Below are 24,159 nucleotides of genomic sequence, written 5' to 3'. Positions count from 1 at the left end.
AGCCTTCACCATAAAGGCATTTATATCCCATTTTCATAAGTTAAGTGCCAGCAAAGTTGGTCTGGCAGAAAAAAATATGCCATTTTTGCCACATCAGTACATTTCTATTTGAATGAATTAAGTCCCTACTGAACTCAGTGGGATACTTGCCTAAACCTTCCTGTGCCCTGGTGGTCAAGTTTGTCTTTTCTTAGGAGTATATTTTTTTCTATTCTCTCCTTCTTAGCACCAGCTTTCCTGTTCCATCTTTCCAGTTCAACCTTTATAATCTCCTGGATCTTTCACACAACCAACCTTTTTTCCTATTTTCATAACGACAATGGAAATGTACCAGGATCAAAGTTTACCAGGAAAGATTTGCTTGAGCTGGATACAACAAGCAAATCTAAACTTAGATATACACTCTGCAGCCTTTTGAAATGGAGAAGTTGTGAGTCCTTGAGATCACAGTGAATCCTGCCTAACTGGACCTTGCCTCAGAAGCAAGGTTTGGAGAGGTATGTGGCCATAGCAACTGGCAGAGAGCCATATCAGAATCAGGCCCACTAAATAAAGGATATAATGTTTTTATGATGTGTTTTCACTCTAAAACAATTTATTTCCTTTCTTTTCTTTTCTTTTCTCGTCTTTGTTTTGTTTTGTTTTTTAATTTCCAATGGCTCATGCACAGCAGGAATGATACATTGCTGATCCAACAAAACACTGACTCCTGAATGAGAAAAGTTCTTGTCATTTCTCCATCCCTCCCTTAGACTTGGCTTAAAATATTCATGTCACAGCACATTTTAAAAGTACAAAAAGAGTAACAAACCATATTCGTTTGAGGGCTTTTTTTGTTTTGCTTAAACTAGATAAAAATAATCTTATTCCAGCAGCACTGGAAGATCATCTACTCTACAGTGACAGACAAGGATACAGTCTGCACAGAGCCCTGTAGGATGGGGTTTGTTGGTCTTTGTAAAATCCATACAACATTTCTCAACTAATCTTGTCATGGTGGCTTATCATGGATGTCATGCACAATAAGCAGCAGTTATGCAAGTGCCTAATTGGTGTTTTTGCAGAATGCTTGCTGCTATCTATACCTGTTTCCTTTCTGCTGTTTTAGCCCATTACTGTCTATTGTGTCTGCACCGTGTACTGCAAATAATCTCATTTTACTAATTCCTCCCAGATATGCCCTGGGCTATTGTCATACTGTGCACTCACTTTTCTTCTGGGCTGTACTAATTCTGTTCCTTTGATAATACAGTGTGACCCATAATTCATTTCTTAGGTGGATTTCATTGCTCTCTACCTTTTCAATCAAACTCTGTTCTCATAGTGCCTCATTTCAAGCCTCTTTAACAGCTCTCTATTCCAAACACTCCAGTCTTACCTATAAAGACATAATACATCAATTCTGAAAAAATCTTTACCTTTGCTGGGAAGGCTCACAAAGTACAGGCAGAATTCCCACAATTCAAAGATGATCTCATTTGGCTTCTCTGTGATTATCAACTACTTTTTAGTTGTTGAAAACAATGAACTCCTGAGCAGTTGAAAAAAGACTGACAAAAACAAGCTGCTTCACTACATAACAGTGTCAGGATTCAAGTCCTGAGTCTGCAAGCTCAACGTGACTCCTGCAAAGTCAGGCTCAGGACTGGAACTTTTGTTAAAAGTATTTTGAGAGTGACCATGAAATAAAGAAGGAATTAATAGTGGAAATGCCTTTTGACCTATGCATATTAAATAAGTAAAAAAAAATTGAAGGATTTGCCTCCATTCTTTTCTGTTCGGTGCTTAAATTTGTTTTATAATGTACTTAAGATTTGAGCACACTTCTAAAGCTAAGCCCACGTTTAAGTATCCTAATAAGTCAGAAATATAAGGAACTATATTCACTTGCGTTAGAAATCATCCATTAGTCTGAGTCAGTATACATTGTGTTAAGTTTATACAACTGCAGAATATGTTTCCAGTTCTTTTTGCAATAAAAGGCAGCTGATTTAAAAAACCCAAACACATAAGGAAGTACAAGAAAATAATATAACATTTCATAACTATTTGTATAATCTTCAAGTCTCCTAAAGAAAGGATAAATTTGCCTATTTGGGTTTTTTAATTGCTTTCCTATTACATAGCCATCAGTAGTGACTGTTCAGGTAAGTTGTTTCTCAGTCACTACAGCAAACATTTTCTAATGAAAGAGAAATGCACTACCATGAGGATGAAAACTATCATTTATCCACAGATGAAATATGTTAAACATGAAAACTGTCCACAGGAGTTCCATATTCATGGAGTTTAAATGGTGTGGAAACACACTTTAAAAAAAAATCTAAATCAAGACTTTAAAAAAATTATTTACTCCATCAAATAAAATGGCAAGATCTGTATTAAAACAATTATTGAACTCTTATGTTTGCAAACATGGTCATGTATTTCTTAGCACACTGTGAAATATTTGCTTCCAGGAAACCTGCACTCCTATAAATACTCAAAAATGCTCTCAGAAAGCAAGAGAATTGTACAAATCAAATAAATTTGTCAGTGACAGAGAAGACCAAATATTTCAGTGATGCAAATAAAAGCATAAATAGAATGTGTCCATATACAGAAATGCACAGTCTTAGATGGTATGTCAAGATATTCTAGCTCTTGAATATGGACATGTTTCTATGTCATCATCAGAAACCATTTTGTCACCAGCATTGATGCTGTTAATTAATTAAAGCAAGTCAAGCTCAGATGAGATAATCAAAAAGGTCCCTTTTGACCTTAAGAAAAAGTTAAAAAAAAAATCTCTGAATGTCAACTTTTTGTATTTAAAACTGAATTGAGTAGTTTGCTTCTTGTTTTGTCTCCTCTGCCTCTCTCCCTTTCTAGAGGAGACAGAATAAGCTGAAATGGCAAAAGCACATTTACAGTGTTACATAAAGAAATACATTCAGGCAGGACTTCAAAGGAAAAAAAAAAAAAAAGTAGCCTGACAAACTAGCAAGTCTGGGAAACGCCACTTTGTGAGAACTCCCAAACTCATAATTCCATTATTACAAGACACAATAGCCCCTGCTCTAAGATGTACAACACCTGCTCTACGACACACAAAATGAATTTCCTGCAGTATCCACCACATTTCTCATTGTGAGATCTTATTACAGCCCTTGGAAGAGTTCTGGTGAACTATTTCATTTTTGTATCATAGCAATCAAAATACAGTAAAAATGAGAGGCTACAGTCTATGGTAGAAACATACAAATAGTCCAATGAAAATCTCCATAAATCACCTGCTCCATCACCTGTGCTGTGGGGAAACTCAAGAATACCCAAGGAAACCCTTGACAGATGTTTTTTAAATACCTCCTTAGGAAAAACTCTCTACGGATGCCCTACCACATACCCAGGTGCCCCTGATTCTACTGCTCCAGTACTTTTACAGTGCAAAAGTTTGGGGGGTGTAAATATCTGCATTGTATCTTCTTTCCTACAATTAAGGCTGATTATTTCTTGTTCTAGCCTCTGAGAACACAGAAACAAAGAAATCACAGTCTTCTATGTGTCACCATTTACAGATCAGATATTTGTTACCGTGGTTTCCTTTAGCCTTCTTTTTTTCCTAGAGCAAAATAATCTCATTTCCTCAACCTTCCCTCAGAGGTTAAATCTGCCAAACTTCTCATTTCTATTTTTTTCCTTTCATATTTCTCTCATTTTTGTATGTCTGTCTTACAGGATGAAACTCGGGACTGAATGCATGATATAGTTGAAGGCTCAAAAATTTCAGGAAAAGCAAAGCAATGTCCCTCCCTCATGATAGATACAAAACTCCAGTTAAGACATCCCAAACTAAAATTAGCTCCTCTTTTCTTCTTTCTGTTAACAGGACTGCATTTTGGCCACATGTTGGTTATATTATGATTACAATATGCTATAACCACCAGATCTGGTTTTGCTGACCAGGTCAAATATTGGCAATTTGTGGGTTTTCTTCCTTGTACTTACCTATCTGATGCTGGAGTCCAGTTCTCCATTTTAAGATCCTGTTGAGTTCAACAGTATAAACAAAATTACTGGTGCCAGAAGACAATTTCATAGGGTGTATGGCTTCTTTTGGGGAAGGTGATTAAAAAAAAAAAGTTAACAGAGACAACAGCATTTGAAAGTGCTTAGGAAGAAGCAAATGGCTGATTGGGGTGTCAGTGTTAGTGTGGTGGAAAATACATATGGGTAAGCTGCATCCACAGGTGTGTCAGTGGAACATGGGTTAAGATGCAGAAGATAATAAACAAGTTTCTATTTAGTGGAGGATCAAAGCAGAATAAGAAAAAAGACTCGTGGAGTCTCCCAGTCTGCTAAACAGTGGGGACTGAGTTTATGGAGCTCAAAAAAAGGGGCAGGCATGGCACTGAGGAGGAAAATGGCAGATCTGAAAAAAAGAAAAGTCCTTCTAAGCCCATGGTATGAAATAAGACTGTTATTATATGCAAAAATCTGGTCACTGGATGCACAGTTACAAGAAAAAAAAAAGGATCAAAGGTGAAGGAGTCAAAGAAACTGAGCTAATGCACAGAAAGACAGCTCGAGAATGCACTGCAGCTGTGCAGAGGGTGCACTGCTGCCCACGCCTCAGCAGGGAGGGAATCTAGCACAGGTATAAGCAGCTACCCCAGACACAGACTGTGGCCAATCAGGCACGTGGCAATTAGAAGGCCGGTCCCATCCCCACTCACCTTTTCCCTTCCTGGGTATGTTACAGCAACACTGATATTGTAAAAGGTACCTGCACTCAGCTGAAGAGCTCTTGTAATGGAAGAAGTAAGAATCTCCACGTTATTATTTGAGAATACTTTGAAAGCTGGCAAAACACCTGGTTTTGACCTGTAAGGTCGGCTGAGAGACACTTTGCAGAACACCACCAGTTCTCCATAAACAGGCTTTTTATTACAGTTCTACTGCAGGACAACTGAGGGAGAGAATATAGAAACAACCAGGGGCTCTTAAGGGCATTGCAACTGTTATGTAAACGAAAAACTGTAAATGGATTTCCTTGCTGCAGTACACTTTTAGTAGCAGAGATGTGTACTGAGGTAGAAAACTATTTGTCTCTGACGGCAAGAGCTCTGTATTATTTTTCTCCTCTGTGCCAGGGTGGTGATCTTTTGGATACAGCCCTAAAGAAAGCACTTTCTATAGAAACAGACTGTGTCAGTCTGGAAAAGCCTTAGTGTGTTACTCATGTTACTGATCTCATAAAGGTCACCAAGAAACTGAGTCCTGTTTGTGAAGACCCTCGGAGGTCATTCATCAGACGTGTATGCATATATAGATGCATCTCTATAGAAATACACATACTCATACACAGCACACATACTTTTTAAAGTAGCCTTACAATTTCTACATTTCCAATTTATCAACACAGATACATTGGATCTTGTGATTACACCCGAAAAAACATTCTTTTGCACGAGAATTTACGTGAGGCGGCAAGCAAAAAACCTGCTGTCAGAATCTCCACCATCGCTTCCAGTGACACACAGAGAATTTGCCTTTTTTTGCAGAATTGGAGTGATTTAGTTTGCTAATCATCATTATATTATAAGCCCTTATTAGGTCTTGGCAATGCACATGGTCTATCTTTAGCCCAAGCCATTGTGCCAGCTCTTTGTAAAAGAAAAGTCTCTAAAAGCTGATGTTGCTACTGTAAATGCACTTCAGTAGACAAATAAAATAGAACTTCATCTCATACAACCACTGTCTTGAGGTTAGATGTCATGTGTTATAACAAAATTTGGTATAGTATAAGAAATAGATATCACTGTTAAGTTGCAGCCAATTTACCCTGTGCCAACCCTGTGTACCATCCTGCCAGACATGGCAAGCCAGCAGGATGTGGGGAAGTCACTGTTTTATGGAGCACCTCTAAAGAACTGCTGCATCAGACACAGTGCTTAAATAGTGACTCTTCCAAGATTTCATTTTTTGCCCCTGGGAGAGACAAGGGTGAGCTCAAACCTTTTTCATCATCAAGTGGAGTGCAGCAATGACACAAGGCACACTCTCAGACCCTTCTATTTATTGGAGTTTGGCCTAAATTAAATGCTTCTGGAGCATGTCTGCTACCAGCAGCATACTGAAATGACAACATCCAGATGAGAACCTGAGCCTAAGCATTTCTCCCTCCACAGTGCCTGGCATGTCACTGTACTGTGCCAGATTCTGTCCTAGTTAATCATGTTCAGATTTCCAAACGTTCTCTCCACTGCTCCCTCACTGGGCTATAGTAAAACTGAGAATTACAGAAATGTGAAATATAAAATACTGTAGGATTATGAGTTTGAAGGAGGAGTAAAAAAAAAAAAACCAAAAACCCAGACACATTTGAATGGCATATCATAGACTAAATAAACCAAGATTAAACACAATACAACAGATACTGAATCTGCATAATCTGCATGTATCTCAGCACAGGATGTGCCAAGTTTCTTTTGCTCATTGCACAGAAGAGTCAAATAGTCCCCTAAGAAGTAAATTTGATGTAGTATAATTAGGATATAGTAAAAGGATTAATCTGGACACCTCCCTGCTGATCATTGAATCCAATTTATTACAGCAGATACAGATTTATGAAGGAGTTAGATTTCCAAAGCAATTGTGTACACATAAGCAAAATAAAATCTCCACCTTGTGAGCACAGAGTACATGTTTCTAGGCACTGCAAGGTTCTCAGATCACTTTGATTGTCAAAGCAGGTCAATCAAGTTAAAATTGACTTTTACCAGCCTTCCTTTGACCTGCTAAATATTTCACCTGCACCTAAGTCAGCCTCAAAGTAAATGCAATTATTTTTTCCTTCATGTGGAAAAAAACCTCACCACAAAATCACACAAAATCACATCCATTCGGATGGCTACAATAGGAAAAATAAAAAAACCAAACTGACTCAACATAAGTGAAAGAAAAGCCTGACAACTCCCATATACAGCAAGGTTTGAGTTGAATGAGCAGCAAGGACAGCTGGAACTACTCTGGTTGTGGAAGAGGGCAATGGAAAGGCTCCTAAGGGGTAGGTGCTTCTCACATAACCAAGCAGTTCTGCTCACTTGACTCCAAAGGAGTTCAGCACTGACAGAGTGAGCAGAAATGCAACTGCCAACATTTTAGCTCAGTGAAAAATAGTCCTGCTTTCTCCTTCTTTCACTGCCTATCACTTTGCTATGTGATCACCCATGATATTAAAAAGCAGAAGGGCTAAATTCACAAAGGAAACTGCTAAATTTAGCTAACTTCTGTTAACATGCCACATGCTCACAGAGATAGAGAAATAGTGATGACAGGTGGAAATAACTACAGCTAAGAGTAAATACACCCAGCAGCAGGCACAGTTCTCCCTCTTGACTTCACCTCCAAAAGCAGCTGCATCTGCAAGGAGGAAAAGCCAAACCATCACCATTCTGTGAATGGCTTTCACCTGCTTTGCAGCACAGGCAGATTCCAACTCTTTCCTGCCAACGAGGAAAGAGGAGAAATAGTATTGCTGCACACACAGAGCAGTGGTGTTTGTCAGAGATGCTGGGGCTAAAGGAAAGAGCTCTGAAGGGCACAAACCATGGGAAGGACCCAAGCTGGAGCTGGAAAAGGATGAGGAGGAAGGAACAGCAGAGAGAAACTGTTAAGGACAGACCCCAACCCACCATTGTGACACTTGGTGAGGGGCAGCTGAGAATGAACAAGTGGATATGAGCCTGGGAAACATGGGGAGGAAAACAGTGGTGCTGCAATTTGCCTTTGTTTATCATTGTCCAAATCTATTTTAATTGGCAATAAATTAAATTAATTTTCCTCAAGCCAAGTCTGTTTTGCCCATGATAATACCTGACAAGTGCTCTCCCTGTCTTTACCTCAATCCCTGGGCTTTTCCATCTTATTTTCTCCCCCATTCTTTTGAGGGAGTGAGAGAGCAGCTGGGTAGGCAGCTGACCAAGGTCAACCTACCACAAAGTATGAGGTATAAGAGTACAGGGCCCTCTCTGTCAATAGTATACAAAGCTTTTCTGATCAGCTCTCTTTCATTTAAGTTTCATAGAAGGAAACTGTGTACAAGAGATCCTCCAAGAAGTAAACCAGTAACATTTGGTATCTTTAAATGTCAGAATGCTGATGGGAATAGTAGCTGTCATAAAAAACTCTATGGCCAAGACAACACAGTGCCCAGTATGGCACTGGCATATGCTGATTTCTGGGATTCACTTCTCTATAATGATATGGGTAAGAAGGCAAAAAGGCACTAGTTTTATCAAAGTTTAATGATTAATAGTCTAAAAAATACTGAAAAATATGCAGCAAAAATTATCAAAAGGAAGAAATTTCATCATATTGTTTTGCTTCTTAGTTTAACTTTGGATGTGGAAGGAGATTCATTAGTTTCTGCACTAATTTGGTCTAGTTTTTTAACTTTCCTGGCCAAGGCCAACTCTACATGATAGAAGTTGCCTTTAAAAATTAGAGGAGTTAATTTTCAATCTTGATAGCTGATGTTAAAAAGTAAGACATGTTGGTCCTGGCTGAGCTACTGCTTTCATGTATCTAATACGTGAATCACTCTATTCATCTCAATAGTGGGTTAAATCTCAGGACTAACGATGCCCTGTTAAGTCTCATTTGGTGCTGTTAAGCCCTGTTATGTGCTTTTAGCACATATACATGTAGATATCTGTTTCACTTTTCTCCCATTTATGCAAAAAGTTACTGCAACTGCACAGGCAAATCATCCTATTGATTAGGAGAACAGCCAAACAAGCAAAGAATACAAACAGCAGTGTGTCAACACTGCACCTTTCCTCTGCCCCCAATGTGTCTCTCTCCTTTTGAACGGCCGAGCACCTGTGATGCAGCTCAAGGGGGAGTCAGGCTCCAAGGGGTCCACTTCATTCCCCTCCTAAGTCCAGGTGACATTTAGGAGGACAGAATGACAGTTTTTGCCTCTGCCTAGTGACTTGCACTGTCCCTGGGGCCCTGGTCCAGGTGGCTCTGACAGAGGGCTCTCTGTCTTGCATGACAGTGAGAGGAGTGGGAACCTTTCTGATCCAAACACAGAGGAATCCTTGCAGGGCCACACTGGATACCAGCCTTTGTCATCAACAGAAACACATATGGACTGTAGTTGTAGCCCTGCCTGCAGGTCCTAATGAAAAGTGTCATTTTACAGAGAAGGTGGGACACACCCATGAGAGCCAGAAGCAAACAGATCAGCAAAGGCAAATCTTTGAAGGTCTGTGTTGTAACTCCTGCTCTGTATGAATAGCAAGAATGGATATAAGCAAAAGAAAAAGTGATGAGATCTGCATTTGATAAACGAGAAGAAGGGAGCCAGCATCTGTTACTTATCTAATTAGCAACTGGATGTAGCTGTTGTTCCAGAGATCTATAGCTCAAAATCCCTTTTTAGTACTGTAAGAAATGCCTGTATGTGCATTAGAGAAAGCAGTTATATAATGAAATTTTTTTGGAAAACTGGCAGTTTTCTGCTGAAAGCATCTGCATTGTAAGTAAAAGTATCATATATTTGTTTAACTAACTTGGTAAGAAAGTAATATATAGCATCCCCAAGATCATTATTAGAAAATTTAGCATTTCTTGAGATGGCATTTAGAGCATAAGGGACAGACACTGGCCACCTCTTCTCCAGGCAGGATACAAGCAGGAGGAGGCAGCCCTGCAGGGATTAGCAAAGTCCAAGTGTTATCTTTCCCTGTTCTCAAAAGCTTGCAGAGTTCACATGGCTCAACATCACTCTATAAGGGCAGCTGTCACAGCTTGGGGAGCCAGGGCAGACCCCAATACAGCACACAAACCAGGGGCTGTCTGGTGCAAAGTTCCTGCTCCTGCACATAAAGCAATAAAACCAAAATCGATGCTATCACTGCCAGGGGAAATTTTAAGGGGATTACAAAAGATAAAGTCATTTTAGCATGGTTTGAAGGTTGAAACATATTGTGGAGGATTGGAGACATCTGGAAGCAGATTGGAGCCTATCATTCAAGACTAGGAAGAGAGACTGTGACCATGCATACCACCATCCCAAATCTCATCTGCATAGTATAGTCTGCACCTTATCTACAAGTGGCACTGAGTCTGATCCAACACCAAACACATCATCACTGAAAAGAACCCGCAAATCCAACAGTTTAACACAGAAAACTTTGCAGTCAGCTGCACTTATGGGCTTCCCTGTAATGCCATCTGCAGATATTGGCATATTGCAGTGCACACTACGAGAGGGTTAGGCAGAAAGTTTCTGCATTTGCCAAGGCTCTCAGAGGAAAATCGAGGTGGTAACTCCAAGTGGTAGCATGGGACTCTGTTCTCTTTAATTAGTTAAACAGTTTGAAAAGCTTCAGGGAAACAAAGACTTCTTTGCTGTTACATCTCAGGCACTACCTTCACCGTTATCATCCAGAACCCACTGCATCACTCTATTAAAGCAACATCTAAAATTATTTTAAAAATCTATAAGAAAATCCCCAGGCCAAATTCAGAAGAAATCCATCTTTCCACCACTTCTTTACCAGACACATCCATCAACTGCCTGGAAAAGATGGACTTTCAATTCAACCCCAAAGCTTATAATCCTCATCTAAATGCTTCCAGACTTGGTTGCCCCATCAGGATAAAGATATACCCCCTGTCTTTCATTAGAATTTCCAACCACCTGCCCTGCCTAACGGAAGCACTAACATAAGCCAAAAGTGCCACCTGATCAATCAAATCACATCCACTGTTGTATGCAGTAGTTCAACATAATCAGAACAATAATCCATAGGAATCATAAAGCATAAAAAAAAATCAAGCCCAAGCTTTAAAGTAACAGGAGGCAACAGAAATTTGAATCACAAAGCGTGTGTGAAGCAGATTTCTTGCAAGACATGCTGCCTAATAGAAAGGTTATCCCACTGATCCTGGCTGGGCTCTCCTGGTGGCTCCCAGTTCCTCTCTATATCCCTGCTGGAGCATGTTGCAGCACTCCAACCTCACAACCCAGAGCACTGTGGCAACCTCACCACATCCCCAATGCAAAAGTCTTAAAAGCAATTCCAAGTGGGGGATAAGTGCAGATGCTGCCACCTGGCCCTTGAGCATCAAACAAGACCACTCAGTCATATGCTGCATGACTCTGACAGATTTTTTTTCCACTCAGGAGATCAGAAACCCTCACTGTCATTTAGTCTGGGTGCTATTAGCACCCTCTCAACTGCCTTGCTCAGCAACCTTCATCCAAGCAGAAATTCCTTCAGATGCTATTTAAATCCAGATTACCATCAAAGCCAGCTGATACATAACTGCTTGGAACTTCAGTTTGCTCTGCTTGCTTACTAGGTCTGCCAAAACATATAAGGAGGCATGATATTTGCAATGCAGTACATACTTATGTTCATCTGTTAACTGCTCAGTCACTAAAAAATCTTTGTTTGCACAATATTGTTTACAATTACTTACATAAAGATTAATACAGAGCTATACACAGGGTACAGTAAATTGTTTGCTCTAATATTTTCTTCAAATACTAAATGCAGGGGGAAAAAATTACTCTTGAATCATTAATTAAAAAGAAAGGATATTATTAAAAAGGAATTGCTTTCAACCTTTTAATTCTGACCAAGCAAATACTTCACAGTATTTCACATGCTGAAATATTTTGGATCTGTAGCAAGCCACGAGAACGATCATCTGCTAAAATCTGAGACATAATTATGGTCAGTGAAACTCCTAATCTTGAAAGACCTGAGATTTAATTCTGTACACTATCAATCTCTGTCCCTGGACTTCCTCCATGTTACATTTGGTGTGATTAACTGCGAGTGGGGAACAGGCCCACAGAATTATGTGCCTTCTGAGCTGGGACGAGGAAGGATTACTCAGTGCCTCTTAGGAGAGACACATATTCAGTGTTAACCTCCTGTGTGCTGGGATATGAGGCAATGGTAGAGACAAAAATCCATTGCAGGTGGCTTTCCCAACACAGGAGGCAGGCAGGGGCTGCCCAGAAGCCTGACAGCACTGCTCAGCCCCTGGCACACCCCACACTCTGCTGCCATTCAGCCTGTGCTGGATGTTGGAGCACTTTCATCAGAGGGAGCAGGATAGGCCAAGCCAAGAAAGAGCAACTTTCCTAACCACATAATTGGAACCCAGCCATTGCAACAGATGACAGAACAGGGCAAAAATGACTGGGTGTAGCTGTGCTACCACCAGCAAGCCAGGCTGACATTCTAGGTAGGACACATTTTTAAGCTCAACAAAAATGTATGCATTAAAACATTGTTTTTGGAGTAGACTGCTGGCTGAACACAAGATCTGAGCTAAATTATCCAGATCTGTCAACTCAAACACTGTAGCAGACACACAGTTCCATGTGGCTGGGCACGGGGGGAAGGACCACGATTTCATGAGTTACTATCTGTAAACAGTAAACACTACAAGGAACTGGCATGTAATAAATTATATCCTAAACCTCAGGGTTACTGCTTCAGAAGCCTGAAGCAGTCTGGAATGCAGGTGGACTCATATTCTCCATTCCAGATCAATCCATGAAGTCTGGATGCTGTAGCACTCAGAGTGGAATGCAGCTTTTTCTGGTAACAATTACTGGAAAAAAAAAATCTCATTGTGATGCTATTTGACCTGTCAAAACATTTCAGCTTTGTCTGGAAGGCATGACAAAGCTTTTCAAGCCTATAGTTCTTCCTAATTAGAAACTGAATTGAAATCTCTTTTATCACTTAATGACCCTTGGGAACATCCCTGATTTTTGCATCATTTTGGAAAGTGCTTTTATACTGTTTTCACAGAACCATCCAACACATATTGCACAAACAGCTGACAGGGTGTTCTCTTGTCAGAGAATTTAAGATGACAGAGCTTCTTGGAGCATACAAGTTTATGCCAAACTGTTGCCATATGGTTCTTTCCTAATAGCAAAAAAAGAAAGCAAGCGTTTCTTTATAAGACAGATCCTGCTATAAGTGGGTTATAGTCCTAGCCAAGAACTTCTGCAAACCTGCTTTAAAACATGAACTAAATTCTAAGTGAAAGTAATTGGCTTGTGTCCATCCAGCTCTAGTGCACATTTAACAACACTAAAGCAAGAAAGACAGTGCATGGGGCACTTGGAGTCCTTGATAGATGCCTTGAATGAGAGTAGCAAGAGAAAATAATGTTGAGGTACCCTTTCACTGTTGCTTCCTACATCATCACCAAAGTTATTACTATAATAATAGTATTACTATTAATCTCTGCAACTGTATTCTAGTGGGTCCTATTATATCTTCATCTCATAAATGCAACAAATTATTACATTTACAAATTTAAAAACAGATTTTTAAAAATTCCTCACATGTTCTACTTCTTAATTTAAAATACTACGTAGTTGAGTAGGTCTGAAACTTGAAGTTTTGCTCTGATTGTAAAAAGTCTACTGGTCCTTTTTATTTTTTGGGAGCCACAGAATGTCTGGAAATTGACAAATGCTGAATTATGAAACCCTATAGGTAAAAAGAAGTTCAATTCCATGTAATTTAGTAGATGCTACAAGTGTGTGCCAGTATGAAGATTCTCATTTTGGCAATCATGCAGTAAAATAATCAATACTTAATACTATTACTAAAAAAACACTGGCAAGTTATATCTTTCAGCCTTTTTATACTTTCAGGTAATTCCCATATGTATTTCTGATAGGAGAGGAAAAAATATTAATGCAGTTCATTTCAACTATCCCTTTGAAAAAATTAATTTTACATAACAGTATAGTCCAGCATTTCTCAATTTTTTTCCCAAAAAGCAGAAATTGAGATCTTAGCTACAGTATGGGGTTAACTATTTTGCATCAAAAGAAAAACTGCCTCATTTGTTGTAGGAAGGTTATGATCATTCATCTGCATAAATATGAAGAAAGCTGTGTTACATATGCCTGCACAGCACTTGTTGTGAGAGAAAAAAACCACCAAACTTCATATTCCAGTGTTATGGGTCATTAATTTTTGAGAACAACTATCTCCCTCCATTAAAGCCCAACCAATCCCCTTTTCTCCCCTGTCCATTCAATCCATCCAGCACGTGATGTCCTTCATGGAAATCTTAATAGATTTATTGACAAAAATGTTTTGGAGTGCTTTATTGGTGAACTCTGTTATTTGCAGCAGGAGACTATTTATTACCTTGCAGGTGCTTGAGGGGAAGCTCCATTGTTTGGTGTAAAAGGGGAGCAAATGGAAAGTATGGTGTTCATTAAAATGGATCACACAACCAAGAGTCAACCTCTGCCTCATTCATGTGGATACTGATTTTTTCCATTTCTGCTACACTGAGCTTATCACAAGAGAGAGTGCCAGCAGCTGCATCTATGATATTCAGATTCCTTACCAGAGTTGATGAAATGTTTCTGTAATTGTGTTTGCTTTCTGCTTCCAAGTGACAAGAATAAAATGTATTGTCTGCACACGCCACTTCTAACCACTGAAAACTTATGTTCACAAAGAACAATTAATTTCTTCTCCTTTCTCACCCAAAAAAGATATATTAGCTGTCTTTCCTTTACAATAAATTTAAATTGAATTTAATAGAAATTTTTTATTAACTTTTATTTACTTTTCCTACTAAAATACAAAACAAAACCCCAGCTACTGATTCTTTACTGTTTTGAAATAAAATTGTATAAGCTTTTTTTCTTTGGTTTCAACAAAACTTCAAGCAAGAACTTTGGATTTAGTAATTTAATATCTTATTTTTAAGGAGTATACTTGTTGTCGCTCTTGCCTGCAGAAATGTTAAGAGATGTCTCAGATTCTAATTCTGAAAAAGAAGTCCCAATGTTTCCAAAGTATTTCAGCCCAGGCTGAAGCTTCATGCTGAGGCTAGCTCATCAAATCAGCCAGCTGAGAAAGTAACATCCCTGACAAAGCAAAAGCATTCAATGGTCACAAACAAGGCTCAGGTCTAGAAATAAAGTAAAAACACAGTGAGACTAAAACCTGGGATTTTCCACAGAAGGGGGGCAGGATCCTGTGGGAGGTACATATAAAAACTGGTCAATTATATGATCAATTATAGCTCTGCAACTCCAGGCTGTGCATCTCACATCCCAGTCTGGAATGTCACAGCCGGTGCCTCCACACTGGGGCCCCTCATTGCAGGCAGCCAGGACTGAATGCCTTTAACTCCATCCCTTGTCCTGTCACAGGAGCAGCACAGAGGCACCATCTCCACTTACACACAGGTTTAGATATACCATCCATCTGGCCCTGTCAGCCCACAGCTTGATATTAGTTAATTTTCCCTACTGAAAACTTTGCCTGAAGAGTTTTTAGTGATGCTACAGAATTCCAGTGGCAACCCATGTATCCAGCCAAGTAAGAAATCCTCAATACAATGCTGCCACTCCTGTGAGCCTAAGGTAAACACAGCTCTAAACTCTGGACAGGGGGGCAAGCATCTGGAATTTGGATTCTGAATTGCCTGGTTGGCACTTCGTTGATTTGCTTAAATTAACGCAAACCTAAAGGAAAGCTTGACATCAGGGCTTCTCCAGCAAAGGTTGCAAGGCATCTGATAACTGGGATCTCAACCAGAGAGACAGGAGCTTTAGGAGAGGAAAACTTCTAGGCAAACACGTGAGAAGCCAATACCAGGTTGCATCTCTTGAGCTTCAGGGCTTATTTAAAAAACAAAACAAAACAAAACCAACAAAAAACCAAAACAAACAAAACAAACTAAAACTAAAACAAAAACAAACAAAAAACCCTAACAAAAAACACAAAACAAAACAAAACAAAAAAAACAACCAACCAATCAAACAAAAAACCCCACCACAAAACCAAACAGTATTTGAATCTGCTCATTTATGCAATCTGGAAGAAACACAATGGCAAACCCAAGCAGTGACAAGGAGCAGACCATGCAATCATGCTCCCTCATTCTTCCATCTCATGGCCTGACAGACCCATCCTTTCTCTTGCACTGACTCTTGTGTTCATTGGGACTAAATTTAGTCAGCAACAAGACTTGCCTTTTTTTTTGCTGGGATAGTCAGAGGAATCAATTAGCGATAGGAATGAGACTGTGGCAGACAGGAGGAACAGAAAGGAAAAGGGTTTTTTCTTCCAGTTTTGATAAAGCTGTTGGACCGTCTTAAGCTCTGTCATGTAACTTCACTCACCCTCAAATTATATAAACCCAGACACACTTCTAAAATGCCTTCAGCAGCAAAAAAGGCTTTTCATCATTGAACAGTGGTGGTGAAAGAGAAGAAATGCAGGTATCCAGCCAGATGTGCATGATGATAAGCTAAAGGTAAAATTTGCATCCAGATTCTGTATGATTGTTCCTGGTGGGGGTAGTATTTCTACTCCCTTCAAATCATGACCTGTACGAAGAGCGCTGTTTTCAAATACTTGCACTCATTAGTTGGTCTTTGGTTCAGGCTTGATGAAGAATAGTCTCTGTAAAGAGTCACAGAAGGTACAAACTAACAACTCCATTTATGCTTTGGCTGGGCACCTTAGAAATGGACATAAGTGGTAAAAAAACCCAAAACCAAAATACCAATCCTACCAAAAAAAATCCAAATCCAACAAAACCCTCACTTTTGGTGTTCTTTGAGATTAGGTTGCCTACACAGATACTGACAACAACAGACCAGCTGAGTCCTACACTGGGAAGAAAAAATGACATAGCACTGTGGGGAGGGACGCTAGAAAAAGGACAAGGTGGTTCCTACAACCTTCTAACAAATTTAAGGTCTGCTAAAAAGATTCAAGTCCTGTATACCTGTCAACTGTGTGAGAACACAGCATTCAGTAGCTCTTCAGTGACGTGGTGATTAACATGAACATCACAGTGACAGCTGAAAGCAGGTGCTGAACGTATTTCTCCCCCAAGACAGGTTTGCATCTTGCTCCTGAGGAGGACTCAGCAGAGCTAAGCTGAACCATCCCACCCAGCACAGCTCAAGAGAAGGAGGTCACAGCCCCAGCAATATTTTTTGATCATAGTTCTCTGTGGAGTTCCCAAGTCCCACCTTTTAAATCATGGCACTGAGAGCATACGAGCTTATAATATTCATATTAATGGCATGCTTACTGCTGCCACCAGCTCTTTCCTACTGAACAAGTGCCTCTAGAGTTCCCAGCCTTTTGCCACTTATCTGTCTGACTCTCAGTGAACAGCAAATTAAAAATTGCACCACTAAGGTACCAAGATACCAGAAACTTCCCCAGGCACACTGTCAACAAAACTGCTGAAGGTAGGGCCATGAGCAGAGAGAAGTATCAGACTCCTGTTTGAATCTGCTTTGTGCCTACCTAACAGATGAGAAAGAAGCAACCACAGGAGCAGCCAGTCCTCAGTCCTAAACTGATCTCAGTGCTACCTTGTTGACAAAGCAGAATAAATGGCTGCTATTCAAAGTAGATCCCAGAGGGAATGGGTAAAGTCCCAATTCTCATACCTGGCTGCTGATATTTTACTAAAGGGTATATTGGCATCTAGCAAAGGTTAGAATAATTTTCAGAATACTCAGCTCTTGCTCATCTGCAAAAGACAGATTAAAACTCAGCACATGCTATACATATTCAATAAAAGAATATTCCAACATGTCTATTTGCATATTCAGAAGGACGGCTAAAGCAGAAATTTTCACACTCCTCTCCCTTAACAACACGTTTTCCAGGGTCCCCTATGCTACAAGTTCACATTACTGAGAGAAAAGAGTTATCCTTTACCCCAGCTCTGAGAATGGCCAGATGCCTGAGCTGCAGGTCACAGGTCCTGCATCACAGCACTCCTGTCATATAACACTAAATCCAGGAGGAGTCTGCCAAGTCAAAATGGATATCCTTTAAAGTGATACCATACAAAGGGTTCAGTGCCATTAATGGAAAGGACCAGAATATAAATGCAGAGATGTGCATCACCTCTTCTACCCGAGCAGATCAGAGGTATCTGACCACTGAACAGCAGACTGTGAAAAGGTTAGTATTGAATGACATAGGATACAACAAGGATTAAACTACACACTGCTACCGAAAATTTGGGACATATTTTTAAATTACAAAATGTGACTGTTCATCTAGGAAGACTTAAGTTTTGCATTTTCAAGTGTCAGTTCAGATTTTATGTTCTGTCATAAATCTAAGCCATTTGTTCAGCTATATGGCCTCACACACAGATTTTAAAACATCTTTTTATGCAAGTGTTCAGCACACAGACTGCAGCTAGCCTGAAAGACAGGAGTTAACTAACACTCATAATGAGGTCAGGAAGGTTTTATAATTCCTACAGCTACTCCTCCTTTGATTGAAACTATTAATGGAATTATAAAAAATTAAAATTTAAGAATTCAGCTCACCAGTTGCTGCAGTTGTCCAACCGACAGCTTAGTATTCATTTACCATCCTTCACAGGTTGCACAAAATTCAAGAGGCAATGTCAGACAGAGATCTACAAAACTTGGAAAGTAAAGTGTTTTAACAGCTTCAAGCTATTTCTGCATTGCCATGCTGTATAGGTGTTGCTGATAAAAAGAATGCCATATCAGTCTTTCAGCTAATATGAAGTTATACAACTGAATTGATATAAAAATAAAAGTCTTAGTATCTGTCAATTAACTATTAGCCTGAGTCAGTCTCAGAAGAAGATTAAAGTTTAATGGACTGTTTTGATCATGCAGATGTAATGTGAGCCCAATTCAAGCTTGCTTTGTTTTAGGTTTGTTTTTTTTTTACATTATTTTTTAAGCCTATCCTGGGGATTTGTTGTCCTGATATGAATTCCTCATTGAAGAAACCATGTTCCAGGTCTCAGCTATAAGACCGTTTTGGTCTTACAGAATCTACACAGTTTTGAGCAACATTAAAGGAAATTCAGAAGCTTGTTCACAGGCTGACAAAGAAATAATCAAGACTGAGCCTTTTTTTCTGAATCAGAAGAGAGCAGACTCTTTATATGCAATGTCAGCCAAGAAACTGATGACTAATCCTGCTCAGTTTTAGTTCAGGAGTTGTTAATATTTTGTAGTACAAATATTTGATGTATGTAAAATGTGTAAAGAATGTGTAAAGAATTACCTAACTGGTTTAATATTTCTGTGAAATCTCTCATCACAAACTGATAGAATACCAGCAAAAAACCAGAAGTGATAGAAAATGAGAAGATAGCAGGGAATAAAATGATTTCTTTGCCTTGGTGGTGATCACACAGCTATCCAGCACATAAGTCTCCTCAGTGGATTTTCTTCACTGAAAAAAAAGTACATTTTGTTTACACTGTACCTGCAGAGGCACTGATAGACAACTGTGGTGCATCTGCTGGTGAAACTGTTGTTTAGGCTCAGTTAACGTAAAAGAATCAGTGAAAACTTTCAAGGAGGGAACTGACCCCCAGATTGACACACAACTATACAAAGGCAAGAGATTGATTCTGTTTCTTCATCTGTACTCAATCCTTTGTCATTCCATTTTCAGCACATTCATTATCTATCCTACCTCGCTGCTATCAATACATTCACACTTTCAATTTACTCTCACAACAAACTTGCAACGAAACAAATGTCTGAGTGAGATAACACTACTCAGTGCAGTGGATGGGGAAGTAGGTAGCCAGAAGATTAATTACAGGTTTTAAAAATAGATTTACAACAGAAAGAACAAAATATAAAAATAAACTTTCAAGAGTCTGGTGAAAAAACCCACTCTGTTGCAGAACCTCTGTATATTCCATAATCATCAGTTGTCTGGGAAATGGAACAAACATTCAAAGTGTTAAATGAAGATGGCAGTGGCAGATAAACACAAACATAAGTCCTTCTTAAACAATCATAAGCATATAAAACCTCAAGAGGAACATGGGAAAATGAACAGTGAAAGCAATCACTCTGTGATAACCTACATTGACAAACTTGTATCATGCACAGAAAAACAGAGAGTTTAGACTGCATTTATATAATTTCTTAGAACCTGTAATCACTCTGAAAAGTGGTGCAGTGTCACCAATGAAAAAAAATCAAAATAAGAGTGCCAAATACTTGTCACTTCTGAAAACTCCACTGACTGGAGAAAGCAGTATTTCTTCAGGATTATATAGCAGATTTTGTGTCAAACAAAATAGATTGCTGTACCCTTGAGGGTTTTAAGGTACCAAGCTGCTGTATGTGCCCCTTGACACTGCACCAGGATAAGAGTAATGCAAAGGCTAACCCTGAACTCTGGGTTTTCTAAAAGTACACACAGATAGGCTTTTAGAGAACCAGGACCCTGGAGGTGACAACAGACATGGATCAACTTACACCCAGCTTGAGGGATTTTGGCAATATATGTTCCCCACAGAACACGGCAAACAGGGAAATCTTAACACAATTTCTTCAGTGGGAGTTGACAACAGTTTATGGGAAAGCATCCTGAAAGAAAAAGGCATTTCAAGATAAGTAAGGCAGCCAAACACCTTTAAAAGACTCATGAATATATTAAACAGAGATACTGAAATGGAATAGCGTAGTATCTACTTCCATGAAACAGGGAATTATAGCAAAGGGTGATACTCACCCACAAAAGAGAACTATCTGTCTTTTATAGGTGGGAAAGGCCTACTTTCTAATTTATACACTATGAGCATCTTTTAGAGGAATGCTAAGTTTATGTAGCATTTACAATGTCTTTACACATAAAAATTATATACAGCCATCTTCGCAGTTATAAACAAGGCATTTATGGCAAAGCCAGCAAACTTTCTTGGAAGGATTATTCTATTTCAACATATTAAACACAGGTTATTTAATCTGTACTATTTCTTTACAAACAAGCTTCTTTGGCTGAGGCCTAGATAAACCAATGTATCTGTGAAACAGGTCATTTTTTTAAAGGGTCAAATATCAATGACAAAAGTGTATCACATTTTTCAAGAGGAAGAAAAGACTGGTTTTTTCAACAGCAGGACAGAAGAAAAGTAGGTAAAGATGTGAGAAAAGACAATAGTAAAAAAATCTTCTTTGGTTAGTGATATGATCTCTGTTGATTTATGGATTACTTCCCTATTTATATCTTTCTCCAGGACATATTATCAGCTAGAAAGATATGGCTGAAGAGCATTTATGCACTCCACATCAAGTATTTGACATGCCACAGGATTCCCTGTTTCCTTCCCATTGCAGGTGCTGCTCTGAACAGACAATACTGAGTCACAGAAGAGACGAGTCCTCCTCATCCCATGGCAAGCAGGAGATCTGCTGCTCAGGACCCCTCTGGCCACACAATAGCTCTACTCACTCCTCAGCTCTGCATCCACAGATTCCAGTATCCCACAGAAGCTGTACACTATGACTGATGCTCATTTCTCTCTCACACATGTGACAGAACAATATGGTTTTAGAACTGCACACCTCATGCATCCAAACTAATTGCTTCTTACTCATTTAGCCATAGTGGTAATTCAATTATCTGTTTCCTTTCTTGCCTATCCCATGTAAGGTTCCCAGAATAAGGGGCCCAGGCACTTGCCAAAGACTGCACTGGTTGTGTCATATTTTTAATGCTGTTTGTTATGCATTCAAAGCAAATACAACCTCAAAAGTTGGATGTAAAAGGGCAGATTCCAATGCACACCATTAATAAGTAATGCAAACTGTCAACCTGCTTATTTTCAGAGCTCTTACCTCCTGATCAAGCAGCTCCTATTTAGGGCAGAAGCAGCACCACACTGTCCTCAGACAGGCTGCTATGGCCAGCTGTGACCCTTGCTGGAGTTCCTGCCACTTCCAAACTCAATTGTACCAGCACAACAACAGCAAAACATGTGAATCCAATGGAGACACTGAGTGTAAAAACTCAATGAAGAAATCTATCTAATGCAAATACAACCTGATTAAATTATGATTGATGATAATTAAGAACTTACTCATCCAAAACCTCATGTATTTGGATTAGACTTTGTATATGACTAAGATCTCAAACCCTTAGATAGCGCTCAGTGTTCAAGGCACTGCACAGTAAGATTTAATAACACACACAATATTTCATGTCAGTAAAAACTTCCTGGGTCTAAGTAGTACAAAGATGGTAAACTTAACTTCATTAGAGAAAACACTGTTGTTATCCATAGTACTCTGATATGCTTCTCTTACCAAGCAGTCTGAAATCCCAACAGCTCATCAATACAGGAGGAAAAAACATCACTGTTAATTTACTGACATTTGAGACAACATGCTGGTTGTTATTACTGAAGAGTAAAAAAATATCGCTGACATGTTAATGCCATTAATCCTTTCAACTAGTGTTTAAAATAGAAGCTCCTATATAAAAATAAAATATTAAAATAGAAGCTCCTGCACAGGTTTTTCTGTTCCAATGACTGCTGTAACAAGTGTGGACACAGCATGGGACTGTTAACTTTGTTGACTTCAGTATTCAAGTGAGTTCCCCTTTGCACAGGGTACCACCCAACACACCACATGGACAACAAAAGTGCTGCAACTTCTGTGGTGGGACGGTTTAGTCTCTGAAATTCATGTTGACAAGAGAGCAGTTCTACTACTGCAAACTTCCCCAGGCTGCTTCCAGGGCATCCCCCACTGCCCAGAACTACTGAAGGCAGAACACTCTGTTATTATACAGCCCTTTCCACCTACATGTCTGCTGACAATTATTTATTGAGTACTACATTAACAATCTTCCAGAGCCATGTATGCCACTAAGTAATTACCAGAAGTAACAGAAAGGTGGTTTAGGTCCCCACTAATTGAAATACAACATATCAAAAAATCTCAGAAGAAAGATTTTGAAGTGGGGACAAAAGTACCAGAGATCCCTGTACCTTCTCAGTTGCTTGGAGGAAAACATCTCATCTGCAGTCACAGAGATGAAAAATATATCTTGCATTCAGTCAAGGTAAATTACACTTTGAGACAGAAGTTAATTTGTAAGTAATCTGTTTTTGCAAAAGATTAAATTGTTTTGAAATTACCAAAATGAGATATTTTAATTTTTTTAAACAAGATTTTTTATTCCCCTTTCCAGATTATCTTTTCAAAAGCATCATCTTGTCTTCTTGTGAACCAAGAAAAAAAAAAAGAAGAGGAAGGAGATTGCAAACTATTTCCCACCCACCTCTATTAGATACTGATCTTAGGCACAGAAGTTAAGCATCTTCTTTCATATTAATTACTGTAACTGAAATCTCAGCAAATATGTCAATGATTTCTAAGATAAAAATCCCAGGACTGTACATTGTAGTTGGATTCATCTCTATAACATTTCCTGCTGCCCTTTTACCAATGCCAACAGAATATGAAGTATATTCTGTGTGACAAGAATGGAATGACTTTGCCTTTCTTTCTGCCCAGAAAGCACAATAGATCAGAGCAGTCTTGGATGGATCATCCACTCAAACAGGAGGATTAAACATAGTACTAATCTATCATTCCTTGTTCATGCTTCATGACTTGTTAGAATGTATTTTTATTGACTCTATCCTCTCTTGGGGTTATTGTGGGGGTTTTTTTTGGGGGGGGAGAGTGTTGGTTTTTTGTTTTCAAAGATTAAGTACAGAAGAATGGTAAAACTTCTTATGTGTCATACACCAAAAAAATTTCACATGCCTGGAATTCTTATTTGACCACTTTTCATATCCACAATATTGAAAATTTGCAACGAGAAGCCTAATTGTAATGCTGGAGTCACAAGGAAGTTTAAACGTATAAAACAACATATGCTCAGATAAGTAAATTGTAGAAAAAGAAATCAAAGTCATAGATGATGCCGCTCTTCTGACAAGTAAACTTAAATAACACATTAAACATCCTTTTTCTTATAAAATGTATCAGGAACATTGTGATTAGCTTAAATAGAAATAAGCTGTGAAAGATTTTGGTTAAAAAAGATACAATCAACACTGTGGGGGAAAATTATTTTCTTTATAATATTTTAGCAGAGATTCTCTAGAAACATGTAAATTCAAATGAGGAAAATCTGACCAATAATAGTAATCCTGCTATTTTTGTAATCCTTATTTTAACTGTATTCAGACATCTACTATCTGCAGAAAGAGGTGGACACTGCAGAACTTTAAAAACGAAATACAGTTTAAAGGACTCAAAACATTGGTTTCCTTTTCAGTGATTTTGAAACCAGCATTTAG

General features: G+C 38.9%; 1 protein-coding gene across 9 annotated transcripts in view; it reads right to left on the bottom strand.

Moving 5' to 3' along the window:
- VSTM2B (V-set and transmembrane domain containing 2B) overlaps positions 1-24,159 on the bottom strand; it is a 362,287-nt gene that overhangs the window by 178,392 nt on the left and 159,736 nt on the right. The window contains exon 1 of one of the 9 annotated variants that reach the window (XM_051805916.1): positions 18,383-18,644. The exons of the other annotated variants lie outside the window; for them this stretch is intronic. The gene's annotated coding sequence lies outside the window, so the exon portion shown is untranslated. Of the gene's footprint in view, positions 1-18,382; positions 18,645-24,159 lie in introns of those variants that run through there. 9 annotated transcript variants of the gene reach the window in all.

This window comes from Manacus candei, unplaced genomic scaffold (genome assembly GCF_025592945.1).
Source record: "Manacus candei isolate 608988 ecotype Guabito, Panama unplaced genomic scaffold, ASM2559294v1 h1tg000065l, whole genome shotgun sequence".
Taxonomy (NCBI): domain Eukaryota; kingdom Metazoa; phylum Chordata; class Aves; order Passeriformes; family Pipridae; genus Manacus; species Manacus candei.
The sequence above is the reverse complement of the archived record's forward strand: the minus strand, read 5'-3'. Positions and strand labels throughout refer to the sequence as shown.